This window comes from Palaemon carinicauda, chromosome 28 (assembly GCF_036898095.1).
Source record: "Palaemon carinicauda isolate YSFRI2023 chromosome 28, ASM3689809v2, whole genome shotgun sequence".
NCBI classification, from domain to species: domain Eukaryota; kingdom Metazoa; phylum Arthropoda; class Malacostraca; order Decapoda; family Palaemonidae; genus Palaemon; species Palaemon carinicauda.
In genome coordinates, this window is record NC_090752.1 from 36,438,447 (window position 1) to 36,452,515 (window position 14,069).

Here is a 14,069-nt window from a genome sequence, read left to right on the forward strand (position 1 = left end):
GTTGTAAAGCAATATGATTTAAGGCCAAGGGTTCCAACAGGAAAAAAATATCCATGTGAGGAAAGGAAATAAGTAAACTACAAGAGAAGTAATGAGCAATTAGAATAACATTTTAAGAACAGTAACAACAATAAAATAGTTTTTTTTTTCGTAAATAAACAATAGGAATAGCCTTATGTCAGGCTTATCAGCCTGTTCAACATAAAAAATTCTCGGTAAGTTTGAACTTTTAAGGTTCCACCGATATATGTTTTGACTAATGGATATAGACAGAGAATAGGAGTGAAATTTTGTTTTGATAAATGTACAGTATTTTAGTTAAACTGGATAATCAAAAAAGTAAATCATACACCGAACGAAAACAAGGCACATTTAACCTTTATAATTTGAACAATAAAAGAAACACTTAAAAGAATGTGCGGTTACAAAGGACATGATTTACTATAGCTACTACTTCGTCCATACTCCTTACACGCTGAAACCTGATGTTAAAAGAACTTCATAGTTGACAACTTGACGGTATAGTATAATAAAAAGTTTTTCTTTTATAACATGAGAATAATTAACGATTCAGTAAGTGACAAATTTTTAGGCACAGTTTTCCATTTTCTTCCTTTAACCGATGCTACTGTAAAACTATTATAGGCCGATTGATATGCTTACCGCTGATACCTTTTTGATGTTATCTGTGCAACATGTCTTCGTTTTAAGCCCATTCGAACTGAGGGTCATTGAATAGGGCATGCCACAGAAGCCAGTTCTAGAATAAGAAGTTTTGTAAGTAACCTCTGTGACGGTTGGTATAGCCTGAATTACGCTTACCGTAGGATAGTATTACTGCGGCTCCCCATTGAAGTCACAGTAGATTGGTAAGTTTTCTTGCTTTTTGCAGAGTAAGTGGAATCAATCAATTGCTCTATTCGGGACGTTAATGTAACATTTATCGGTTAATTATCATGCGATTTTACCTATCTCCTACATTGTAATTTATATTTTCTTGGGTAAAAACTATTAAAGTACTGGGATGCAACCTAACCTAACATAGGTTGTTTGGTCAGTTTCATTGTAGTGTATTACAGGGCAATGTAACCTAGGAAACAACTACTTTTTCTTATGAAAAAAATTACGCTCTCTTCGAAAATGACACTCGTTCCCGATGCAAATGAATAGTTTCAGAAATATATATACATCTATATCCTCCAATAATGGGGGACCCCCAGTGGGAACTCGGGGTTTTGGGTGGGGAAAACATACTGGGGAATTTATATATAAATGTAAAACAAGCCTTTTCTTCTCTATACATTACCTTCTTGAAATTATAATAACCGGAGGAAAATACAAAACAGTATATCTGGATAAACTTTGGAGGTGCCGTTGCAAAGATTGTGTCATGAAAAAATACAGTAACCAGTGCTGCCAACGTCCGATGTAGATCAAATGTTATTTTGTGACCTGTTATACTACTAGGCTAGGTTAGGTGGGTTTGTTAGGTTCTGTGCCCTTTTTGTACTTTTTATATACTGAGTAAAGCTTATATGGAGAAATTTTTTAAAATACGTATGGAAATATCTATCATTGCTATCGTTAGTAATGTCAGCGTGCCGTTGGTAACTCTGTGTACCATACGTCAACGTTGGTAACACTGTATTATTGGTAACGTTGTTAATGTTATCGTTCGCAGTACATTCGTAAGAGAAGTATAACTTAAAGTTAGCCAAATTGGCTGATCTGTTTGTTTCCGATTGAAATGGACATCAAATTCGATTAAATCACGTTATTTATTATAGGAAAACATATATTTCTGTTTGAAATCTCACCCTGTAATACAATACAAAATTATCGTTTGGTCTAACCTACTTACGGGGTTTTGTCTCTATGTCTATAACTAATATGGTAGAATTGTAGTTATGGACGGAACAATATTTTGAATAGAAAAAAAAGTTTTTCCTGTAGGAAATAGTACTTTCACTGAATTTGACTTTCATTTCAATAGCAAATAAACTTAAAACCTGTTTGATTGTCTAAGAATGGGAGATATCTTTTAGAAATCTAATGATTTTTGTTGTGCCGTGCACTCACGGGAAAAGAAGAACATCAAGCTCCCATGTACTGACAAGTGGTACATGCTAACCTGTGCACGCTAACCCCATTGATTATTGTTTCTTAGATGATTAAGATTTTATTTGCAATGAAAATGAGAGCCATTCTTTAAGAAAACAGATTTTTCAATATTAAACTTACCCGATGATCATATAGCTGTCAGCTCTGCTGCCCGACAGAAAAAACCTACAGGCGGAATACGCCAGCGATCGCTATACAGATGGGGGTGTACATCAACAGCGCCATCTGTCAAGTAGGTACTTAAGTACTCGATGTCAACATAGAACCAATTTTCCCTCTGTCGTGCCACTGGCAAGACCTACTAAATACGCCGTCCCTAACTGGATTTGTTTTCACAACGATTTGGTGAAGTACACTATTCCAGTTTTGAGTTTTCGCTATGCAGGGGTTTTTTCTTCATTTCAAAACTTGAACTCGTTTTGGATAGATTTAATTATGGTGACGAAGAGAGTATGGACTCTCACTTTTAAATGGCCGACCCTTCCCTTAGACGGAAGTGTGTTTAGGTTTTTGGTAATTTTGCTTAACATATTATAAACTTATAAAAAATAAATTTTTTATGTTTGTTTATATGCGACCTTTCCTAATAGTAGGCGGTCCTAACTTGGAACCGAAGTTAATTAACATTGAGCCCTTTATATCGTATTTAACCTTTAAACAATTTAATACTTTTTTAATTTTAATGTTTTATGAAAGAATTTCTTTGATAGTCTCGTACTGTTTTCAAAGATGAACTAACGTTTAGTTTTTTAGTCTACGCAGTTGTTGACGTTCAGAACGTTCAACATGCGCTCTATCGTTACGATAGAGAGAGAGTGTATCACGGTTTCACTTTGCAGTAAGAGTAAACCGATTCTAGCGTTTCGTTCATTCTTTCTTAGCTTAAATGGTTTAAATTCTAAATTAAAGGAACTTTTTATTTGGAAAACTTTTCAGTTTTTTCCTTTAGCAAATAACATGTTTTAACGATATATAATTGGGCTCTTCTCTCAGGTGCGAAATCAAGAGAGAAGAGAGAGAGAGAGATAGAGACGGAGGGAGAGAGAGGAGAGAAAACGTTTCGTTCATGCGGTAACGTTGTTCTCGTTTTTTTTTTTTACTCTCCTCCCTAGTCGCTGTAGGGGAAGAAGGTAAAACGTTTCTAGGGTTTTATTCTTGTTCCCAGGCTTTGTGCGGTGAGAGATTGTAAACGTAGTTTATTTGATCTAGTGTTTAGTCTCTTTTCCAGCCACTGAATTCTTTATCTTTATTTATGTTTTTCTGTTGCATTGTAATACTGTTTTCGCAATTACTACCTTTTAATGAAGGATAGGATTGCGTGTTTCAGGTAGAAATCAGTTAAAGTTTCGATTTCAGTGAAATAAGTGCAAAACAGAAAATCAAAAGTGATAAAGTGATATGCGCAAAGTGTTACAGTGTTGTGTCCGAGGGTTCGTCTGTTCGTGCCAGTCGTTCACCTAGTCCGGGACCTCTTACAAGCTCCCAAGCCCAGGGGAGAAGTAATGTCGAACGACTTATGGGTTCCACAGGCCTTGATCAACGAACAGACGTTTTTCCCTCCGTGGTTTCGGGCGTATCTACCCAAGATCGCCCCACCCACACAAAGACGAGAGAGCCCATTTATTCCTCGTCTGCGGAAGAGGTTTCTCGTAAGAAACCATGGACCACATCTTGCAGCTTTTTAAGTGCAAGTCGGTCCCTTCCGCGCAAGTCCAACGGCCTAGGTGTAGCCACTGGGTCAGTTCGGACTCGCTGCAGTCATCCGACGACTGCACACCTCCCAAGAGAGGCAAGGTGGTACCGCAACAGGCAGTAACTCCGTGTGTTGCCGCACCAGCTGTTTTAGACCCTAAGTCACAACGGACAGTAGCTCCGTCTGTTGCCGTTTTTGTAGACCCTAAGTGGTCTTTACTGCAGTCTATGCAGACTCAGTTAGCTGCGGTTATGCAGGAGTTTCGTGCGGAGAAGGTTGACACTGCTCCCGTTAGCCTACAACCTGCCACGGTTGTGCGCCCAGCTCACGCTGAGGCTGCCTGCTCCCACACTCCGGCTGCGGAGAGCTCCACCTCTGATGCGCAATCGACCCTGCCAGACGCATGTTAACGTTAGCCGACGTGCGGCACCCTCCGTTAACATGCGTGAGCTACCGCATCAGCAGTGGGAAGGTGGAGTCAAGCTGCCGTGTTTTGACGCGATGCGTTAGTTTCCGCAACCCACGGCAGTCCCCACCACGCACCACCACTCCGCTTTGGTTGTTGCCTGCTCCCACACTCCGACTGCGGAGAAGGTTGACGATGCACCCGTTTGCCTACAACCTGCCACGGTTGTGCGCCCAGCAGACGCTGCGGCTGCCTGCTCCCACACTCTTGTTGTGAGAGCTCCTCCACCCATGCGCAGTCCACCCTGCCAGACGCATGCTGACTCCCTCAGACACACGGAACACTCCGTTGCCGTGCGTGAGCTACCACAAGTTGCCGTGTTTTGACACGGTGTGTCAGCCTCCGCAACCCACTGTGGTTACCGCCACTCGCCCGCAGCAGACTAGTCAGTCAGGAGTTGAGGCTTCCCCACACAGCTTTGGTTGTTGCCAGCTCACAGACTGTCAAGCAGTTACATGACGTTGCCTTCTGGTCTGCTACTAATGCACCAGTGCTGTATGTCCTCACGCACCTGTTGTGGTTGACAGTTCAGTTTTTGACAGTTCACAGACTGTCAAGCAGTTACATAACGTTGCCTTCTGTTCTGCTGCTTATGCACCAGTGAGACCCTCACTGAGATAACCTAGCTTTTCTCGGACATGGTTCCTGTAGATGAGAAAGTGCTGTTCTCCCTCCTACTGATATTCCTTTGAGGACTCTGTCATTTGGAGAGGAGCCTTAAGCTGCTTAGCCTCCTATGGACTTTAATTAAAGCATAACAAGGCTTCCAGGGATGGTAAATGGTTCCGCTTCAGTCGCTAACCCCGTCTGTTGCCACACCTGCTCCCATAGACCCTTATGGGCTTTGTTGCAAGACAGGCAGTCCAAGCTTGTGTCCTTGATAGAGGATTTTTTACGGAGAAGAACCTTCTGGCCAACAACCTTCCTACCGGTTGGTTGTGCGCCCTGTTGACGCTGGGGTATCCTACTCGCGTCCGCCAGTTGAGGTGGTTCCTCCACCGATGCGACCTAGTGTTTGTTGCCAGTCGCACATTGACGTTAAGCGACTCTCGGAGGTGGTTGTGGACGTTCAGTGTGTCACTAGGAAGACTTTTAACAACCAGCAGAGGTGACTTGTTGTGACGCAGTGCAGCAACCTCAGCAACCCGGTAGGGGGTTGACTGCACAACCCAGACAGTCTAGACAGTTTCGGGTTGACGCTGTACTTCCTCGCGTCCCCATGGTTGACAGTTCACAGACTGTGCAGCAGTACCATGATATTGTGTCCGGCTCCGTCACGCATCCACCAGTGCGGCCGGATTCAGCGAGTCAGACGTTGCCCACTCTGTTGCCGTTTCCTTATCAGTTCGGATGAGGAACCCTCTGATGAGGACATTGCTGAACAAGACGATCAACCCCCATCCATGCTATCCATCCAGAAGATGCTGAAGAAGGAACGCTGCCCTGTCAGGCTGTGGATGAGTCTGGTTAGGACACTGTCATCCGTGGCTCAATTTGTGTCACTTGGTAGACTACACCTCCGTCCTCTTCTGTATCATCTAGCTTTTCACTGAAAAAGGACAAGACGCTAGAAGCGGTCTCGATCCCGGTTTCCGGAAAGATAAAGTCTGGTCTGACTTGGTGAAAGGACTTTATCAACCTTTGAAAAGGTCTTCCCCTGACTGTTCAGACTCCCACCACGTTCTCTTCTCGGACGCATCAGACGTAGGCTGGGGTGCGACATTAGGCGGTAGGGAATGCTCGGGATTATGGAACTCAAGTCAAAGGACATGCATTTCAACTGCAAGAAGCTACTGGCAGTACGTCTGACCTGGCTAAGCTTCAGGTCTCTCCTTCAAGGCAAAGTGGTGGAGGTGAACACGGACAACACCCTGCTTTGACGTACATCTCCAAGCAAGGAGGGACCTACTCTCTGACATGGTACGAGTTCGCAAGAGACCTCCTCACCTGTTCAACAGGTCTAGACTTTTCACTAGTTACGAGGTTCATCCAAGGCAACTTGAATGTCATAGCAGATTGTCTCAGTAGGAAGGGACAAATAATTCCAACAGATTGGACCTTCCTCAAGGATGTATGCAAGAGACTTTGGGCCACCTGGGGCCAGCCAACCATAGATCTCTTCGCAACCTCGATGACCAAGAGGCTCCCAATCCTTTGCTCACCTATCCCGGACCCAGCAGTAGTTCATATAGATGCGTCAGGATGCCAGAAAACTTTCAATCAATCAATCAATCATATAGATGCCTTTCTACTAGATTGGTCACATCAAGATCTATATGCATTCCCTCCGTTCTAGATTGTCAACAAGGTACTGCAGAAGTTCTCCTCTCACGAAGGGACAAAGTTGATGCTAGTTGCTTCCCTCTGGCCCGCGAGAGAATAACTCACCGAGGTACTTCGATGGCTAGTAGACGTTCCCAGAACTCTTCCCCTAAGGGTGGACCTACTACGTCTGCCACGCGTAAAGAAGGTACTCCAAGGCCTCCACGCTCTTCGTCTGACTGCCTTCAGACTATCGAAAGACTCTCGAGAACTAGAGGTTTTTCGAAGGAGGCAACCAGGGCGATTGCTAGAGCAAGGAGAACATCCACCCTTAGAGTCTACCAATCGAAGTGGGAAATCTTCCGAAACTGGTGCAAGTCAGTATCCGTATCCTCGACCAGTACCTCTGTAACTCAAATAGCTGACTTCCTCTTATATCTGAGGAAAGAACGATCTCTTTCAGCTCCCACTATCAAGGGTTACAGAAGCATGTTGGCATCAGTCTTCCGTCACAGAGGCTTAGATCTTTCCAACAATAAAGATCTACAGGACCTCCTTAAGTCTTTTGAGACCACGAAGGAGCGTCGTTTGGTTACACCTGGTTGGAATTTAGACGTGGTTCTAATATTCCTTATGTCAGACAGGTTCGAACCGCTTCAATCAGCCTCCCTGAAAGATCTCACCTTTAAGACTCTTTTCCTGATATGCTTAACCACAGCTAAAAGAGTCAGTGAGATTCATGCCTTCAGCAAGAACATCGGATTCTCATCCGAAACGGCTACATGTTCTACAACTTGGTTTTCTAGCCAAACACGAGCTGCCTTCTCGGCCTTGACCAATATCGTTCGATATTCCAAACTTATCGTATGGTTGGAAATGAACTAGAAAGAGTATTATGTCCTGTAAGAGCTCTTAAGTTTTATTTTAAAAACCTTTACGAGGCCCGTCTGAAGCTTTATGGTGTTCAGTTAAGAATCCATCTTTGCCTATGTCAGAGAATTCTTTATCCTATTTTATCAGACTGTTAATACGAGAAGCTCATTCCCTTCTGAATGAGGAAGACCAAGCTTGGCTGAAGGTAAGGACACACGAAGTTAGAGCTGTCGCAACTTCCGTGGCCTTTAAACAAAATAGATCTCTGCAAAGTATATTCGACGCAACCTATTGGAAAAGCAAATCAGTGTTCGCGTCTTTTATCTTAAGAATGTCCAGTCTCTTTACGAGAACTGCTACACTCTGGGACCATTCGTAGCAACGAGTGCAGTAGTGGTGGGGGCTCCACCACTACAATTCCCTAATTCCAGAACCTTTCTAATCTTTCTCTTGAAATATTTTTGGGTTGTCCGGAAGGCTAAGAAGCCTTTCGCATCCTACTTGATTTGGCGGGTGGTCAAAGTCATTTCTTGAGAAGCACCTAGATTAGAGGTTTTGATGAGGACCTTTAGTATGGGTTGCAACCCTTCATACTTCAGCTCCTAGGAGTCGATCAGCATCCTATGAGGATCGCGAGGCTCAGTAAGGAAGACGTACTTAAAAAGGCAGAGTAATTGTTCAAGTCGTCTTCCTTACCAGGTACTTATTTATTTTATGCTTGTTATTTTGAATAACGGCTAAAATGAAATACGGAATACTTAGCTCATAATAATGTCAACATGTAATGCTGGTTTCTACCCACCCCCCTGGGTGTGAATCAGCTATATGATCATCGGGTAAGTTTAATATTGAAAAATGTTATTTTCCTTAGTAAAATAAATTTTTGAATATACTTACCCGATGATCATAAATTTAAGGACCCACCCTTCCTCCCCAATAGAGACCCAATGGACAGAGGAGAAAATTGGTTCTATGTTGACATCGAGTACTTAAGTACCTATTTGACAGATGGCGCTGTTGATGTACACCCCCACCTGTATAGCGATCGCTGGCGTATTCCGCCCGTAGGTTTTTTCTGTCGGGCAGCAGAGCTGACAGCTATATGATCATCGGGTAAGTATATTCAAAAATTTATTTTACTAAGGAAAATAACATATTTTTTTTCTATAGGATACAACTGTCTTTTAGTAGAAAAGCCTTTTCCGTCCTTAACTATAATAAAACCTCTACTATGTTATACCACTGTAAACCTTCAATAAACCACTTGCAGATTGGGATTTGCCAGTATTATCATAGAAAAGTGCAATAATCCTTTAGGATATTGTAACTCAGAATTGAATAGGTCTTTCTAAATACATTATTTGAATCCCTTATCATACTGTCGGAAACCACTGTAATATTAACAATTTCAGATTTTGATAAAAACTTCCACTTTGCGCATGTTGTTATTTTAACACCTGCTACAATAATCTCCTCCCTTCAGCTGGTTTAGAAAAAATCTGCATTGGTCGTAAGTTACAGTACTTGTTCGAAAAGAATAATGGGTCCGGTGTATTACATTATAAACCTCTTTGTTATTTACTTTTGATATTGGATTATACAGTGTAATTAAAGCTCTTATTTTATTCATGGTTAATAATTATAAGATATGTACAAAAATTTATCTTATGTACTTAGTCTGATGATTGTAAATGGAAGCAAAGTCCAATATTTGAACATGCTGGAGCGCAAAGCTACAACTCGCCCCTTTATTATTATTATTATTATTATTACTTACTAAGCTACAACCCTAGTTGGAAAAGCAGTATGCTATAAGCCCAGGGGCTCCAACAGGGAAAATAGCTCAGTGAGGAAAGGAAAAAAGGAAAATAAAATATTCCAAGAAGAGTAACAACAATAAATATCTCATTTCTGGGTCGACCTGTGACGGCCGGCGAAAAAGTCCTTCTTTGTACTTTTTCTGATATAAATCTTCCAAATATACCAGAGAAAATTAAAAGCATGGAATGCAGAGGTTACAACCCTCGCGCGAGCACCTTGTTGGTGTCGTATATCTAACAAGGGCGTTTGTAAAACACTATTCACAGGCTGTCTTCCATTTAGATAATCCCTTCATCAAAGGGGGAGGGCCGTGACAGGCCCTAGAGAATACAGTTGGGTTACCCTACCGACACCTACCACTCGCGCTCACCAGGTCATCCTTCTGTTTTGGACTTGCCCGCTAAGTTGATAAGTGTTTTGCCCAGTGTTTTTCGAAGTGATTGTCGTTAATTCAACATGACTGACGTTGATACTTCACCCTTACCAATGTTAAGTACCATAGTTTGTTTTGGCAGCTTTTGACAGTACCGGGCATTTGTTCTGTTTCCAATATGGTGGTTTTTAGTTTTGGAAGCGATTGTCCTGCCGAGGTATCGGCAGCCATTTTGGGTTATGTTCGCTTCGGTAAATATTCTAGTTAATTTTTCCCCTTCTGGTACTCTGTCATCTAGGTTATATCACTTACGTTTTATGGCCTTTTAGTGTTATCATTAATTTTTACTATGGTATTTATTTGCTTGCAAGTCCAATTTGGACCTACGAAGAATAGCGATTTAAAGAATAGCGAATTAAAGTTTAGCGATTTAGTCTGTTAGTTTGTACTCGCCTCAGAGGCTTCGATTTAGACTATATCCTTGTTTATTTGTTACGTTGTCGTTATTCTTCGTTCTTGGTTATTACAATTACTAAGAAAAGCAATCAATTTTATTAATGTTCTTGTTTTATTGTGTGATGTTAGTTTTTTATTATGTAACCTTGAGAGCGAAAACAGAGACTGCTCGTTCCCTGTTCTACAGATATGAGTTATCCCTTCTCTCGTTTTCTTTGTTAGCTCGAGTAAGAGAGGTGAGTTTCCCGTTCTCCGTTTTTATACGATCATGAGTTATTCAGGCCTCCTCTTAGTATCAGAGTTGATGATAGTACGTTTAATATTATAAACGTTTTTATTGATGTGGTTACTGTTAATATAGCTAACACTATTAATAGGTACGTTAGTGTATGAGTCATTAATTGGGGTCGTTTTATACCGACACCCTTAGCTCCGCCCTGAGTTATGCTTAGCTCCGCCTTGAGTTATGCTCCGCTATATGGATACTCATTGGGTGAGAACTAGTTAACGTTCAGGAGCAGATTTTTGGAGTGCAACGGTGAAATCCGGCACTCGGACTTCGGCTGAAGCCTTTTACACACGAACCTTTGTCATGTTTGATCATAATTACACCGTTACGGCCGGCTTCACGGGAGATAACACAATCATTCATTGAGGTTAATGTTATCGTACCGGGAACGGTCACGATATCACGGTGACGGGCCTTTGCTACCGGATCTCCGGTACAAACAGAGATCAAGCAGACGGCCAGAACCGGAGTTAACAATGTGATACCGATGAAGACTTCACAGTTTCATTATTACGGTTCCTTTTTCATCGAATCTCCGGCTTCACTGGAGATAACACAAACATTCAGTATTAGAGAATGTTATCGTACCGCTGAGGATCACGTTTTCACGATGACGGACCTTTGTCACTAGTTCTCCGTTACAAACAGAGATCAATCAGACGATCAGAATCAGGGTATGAACCCCTTTTTCATAAATAATCACAATATCGTTATTACGATCCTTTTCATCGAATCTCCGGCTTAACCGGATATCGTACAGGCGATCAGCATTGAGGTTAATATTAGTTTTCCTCTGGTGTTCACGTTGTCACTATGACGGACCTTTGTACCGGGGATTGTTACCGGAGCTCCGGTACAGACAGAGATCACTCAGACCACGGGTGACCAATCTCTTGTTTTTGCTGTAAAGGAAAGGATTTAACATGAATACAAAGTAAACTGTACTTACTTTAATGACACTTTGAATTTGCGTTGGTAATATTCATTAGTTATTCTTGAAAGTCCAAATAAAAATATATGAACATAACTATGCCTATATTTATGCATATATTTAATTCTAACTATGTATAAATATGGATAAATATCCATACAACATCGTGTTCAAATAGAAATAAATTGATTATGCCTATATTTATGCATTTTCAATTGTAACTATGCCTAAATATGAATAAATATCCATACAACATAGTGTTCAAATAGAAATAAATTGATTGTGCCTATATTTGTGCATATTCAATTCTAACTACAGTATACCTAAATATGAATAAATATTCATACAACATCGTGTTCAAATAGAAATAAATTGATTATGCCTATATTTATGCATATTCAATTCTAACTATGCCTAAATATGAATAAATATCCATACAACATAGTGTTCAAATAGAAATAAGTTTCCACTCAGTACTGGGAACCAAACGTTGGCCCCTTCTAATGAAGGGCCGGGTCGAGACTAACCATGCCATGAGAGGCTATTTACTGTTCCTTGAAACTCTGGTCAGTGAACAGATGAATCAATAGAATATTAATAGCCAGTAAATAATGTTAGACCCGGTTCTGAACGTCTGAGTCAGGGGTGGCCAACCTGTGGCGGATGCGCCAACAGTGTCACATTTCATGAATACAAGTGGCGAACTATACCCCAAAAGATAGTACATTAAATGATTTTTCTTTAAAATTGATTTTTATGAGTTATACAGCTGATCCCAGCCTGTGAATAGGATCACTAACCAAAGTTCAAGGAACATCCAGACTTATGTCCCCTTTCTTTTACAGAAGGTTCGCCTACATGGTTCCCGTCAGGATGATGATGAATCTCTCTGGCCTGCAAGAGAGGCTCTCCGCCCTTGGTTATCAAGGTTGGGAAGAAATGCTCCATCTAGAGGTCCCTATCTCCTCAGAGTGTCCTCTCTAAGGTTGGACGACGACCCCATGGACGGGCAGGTAGGTGGGGATGAATTTTGAGCCTTCAGCTTTGCAATTACCTAAGTCACCGACCTAGGACCCTTAATGGATCCTGATGTTCATGTTACCCTGCATAAACCGTGACTGCTAAAAGCAACACATTCTAGGGAAAACCAAGGGGCTATGACGGAGCTCAAAAGTATGGTAGTGAGTCGGATCCGTTCAGGAACTCAGAAGTTTCCCCCTACAGCCCCAGGCATATCGAAGTAACCTCCTTCGATAAAAACAACGCATAGAGATTTGCCTTACATGTTCCATATACAGATGGTACCATAAATCTGGATGGCATAGACGTCCTCCCTCTGGGGGACCTAGAATTTACTCCCAGGTACTAGAATTCCCGTTCAACGGATTCGTTCGATTGAAAGAGATTGCCTTGGTTAGGTTAAACAAGGTACCGAAGGTAACAGTATTATTTCCTAAAGGGCAGGCCCGATCTGTCTGGACCAGGATGTTGTCAGTCTGGGGGGTACGATAATTCCAAGATCTGCCCTTCCAATTCGACCTACACGTTTGATGGTCTGATCGGGTTAGTTGTGGGAAATACGTTCTGTCTGAGGCCTCTATCAGACAGGAATCGATAGTCTGTTACCCACTCGTCATCACAGCCTCCCTCTGATTCGACGTCTATGCATCCAAATCCCCCTCATCAGGTGGTCTACCTCACTGATTCACCAGGTACACAGCCCAACCCCGTTGGGATGTTTTACCTGCATACAGCCCTAGATCCGAACCCTCAGGCTCCTCTCGTGGACACCAGAGAGGAAGCTACAGGAGTAGAAGACAGTCTCGCCATCGAGACGGACCTAGAAAAAAGGGGGCTCGGAGAAGGAAAGTACCTAGATTCACCCCCTCACAACGCGGTGGTCCCGGTAGGGGGTAGACTTTACCACTTTTGAGACCATTGGACCTTCGGTCTGTGGGCTCATAGCATAATCTCTAAAGGTTTGAGGTGAAAATGGCCACAAGGTCCTCCTCCACCAGTGACCTTCTCCCAGAAATCCACTCCCATCCTGGAAGAGTACACCACAGGGTTACTCAAGAAGAAGCAATCAAACGGGATCGATCACTGAAGTTCCAAAGCCACCTGTTCACAATTCCGAAGAAAGGCTTGGCGGCATTGAGAGTGGACCTGGACTTGTCAAGCTAAACTCTTACATTCTCTGCGACAAGTTCCAGATGTTGACTATCTCTCAGGTACGGACCTTACTTCCCCGTAGGACCGTCACCACCTCTGTCGATCTTACCGACGACTATTATCTTGCGCCTTTAGCTCGAAACTTCTCTTCTTATCTGGGTTTCCGCCTAAGCGGGAAAGCCTTTGTGTTCAAGACATGCCCTTTGGCCTCAACATTGATCCCAGGATATTCACGAAACTGGGAGAGAGAGTGTTAGAACAACTCAGGAACCAAGAGATACAGATCATTGCTTATCTGGCCGGTTGGCTCATTTGGGCCCGGCCGGTCATAGAAGGCAACAGAGCTATGAAGGAATTATTTCAATTTCTCGACAACCTGTGATTTCGGGTCAATCTCCAAAAAATCTCGCCTGCAACCATCAGTCCGCTTAGAATGGTTAGTCATTCAGTGGGACCTTTCGAAGCACACGTTGTCTCTCCCTTCCAAAAGGTAAGAGGTATAGTTTCCAAGATCAAAAAATTTTCTCAAACACAAACAGGTGTCCGAAGAGCCTTAGAAAGTATCCTCGGACTTTTCCAATTCACTTCAGTAACAGATCTAATAAAAGCCAA

The 14,069-nt window shown here is 42.3% G+C and overlaps 1 long non-coding RNA gene across 3 annotated transcripts in view; it reads left to right on the forward strand.

Moving 5' to 3' along the window:
• Positions 1-375: 375 nt before the first annotated feature.
• Positions 376-14,069, forward strand: part of LOC137622001 (uncharacterized) — a 64,053-nt gene continuing 50,359 nt past the window's right edge. The window contains exon 1 of one of the 3 annotated variants that reach the window (XR_011040316.1): positions 376-519. This is a non-coding gene — a long non-coding RNA (uncharacterized lncRNA). Of the gene's footprint in view, positions 520-667; positions 870-14,069 lie in introns of those variants that run through there. The other 2 variants (XR_011040318.1, XR_011040317.1) reach the window with 2 other exon arrangements.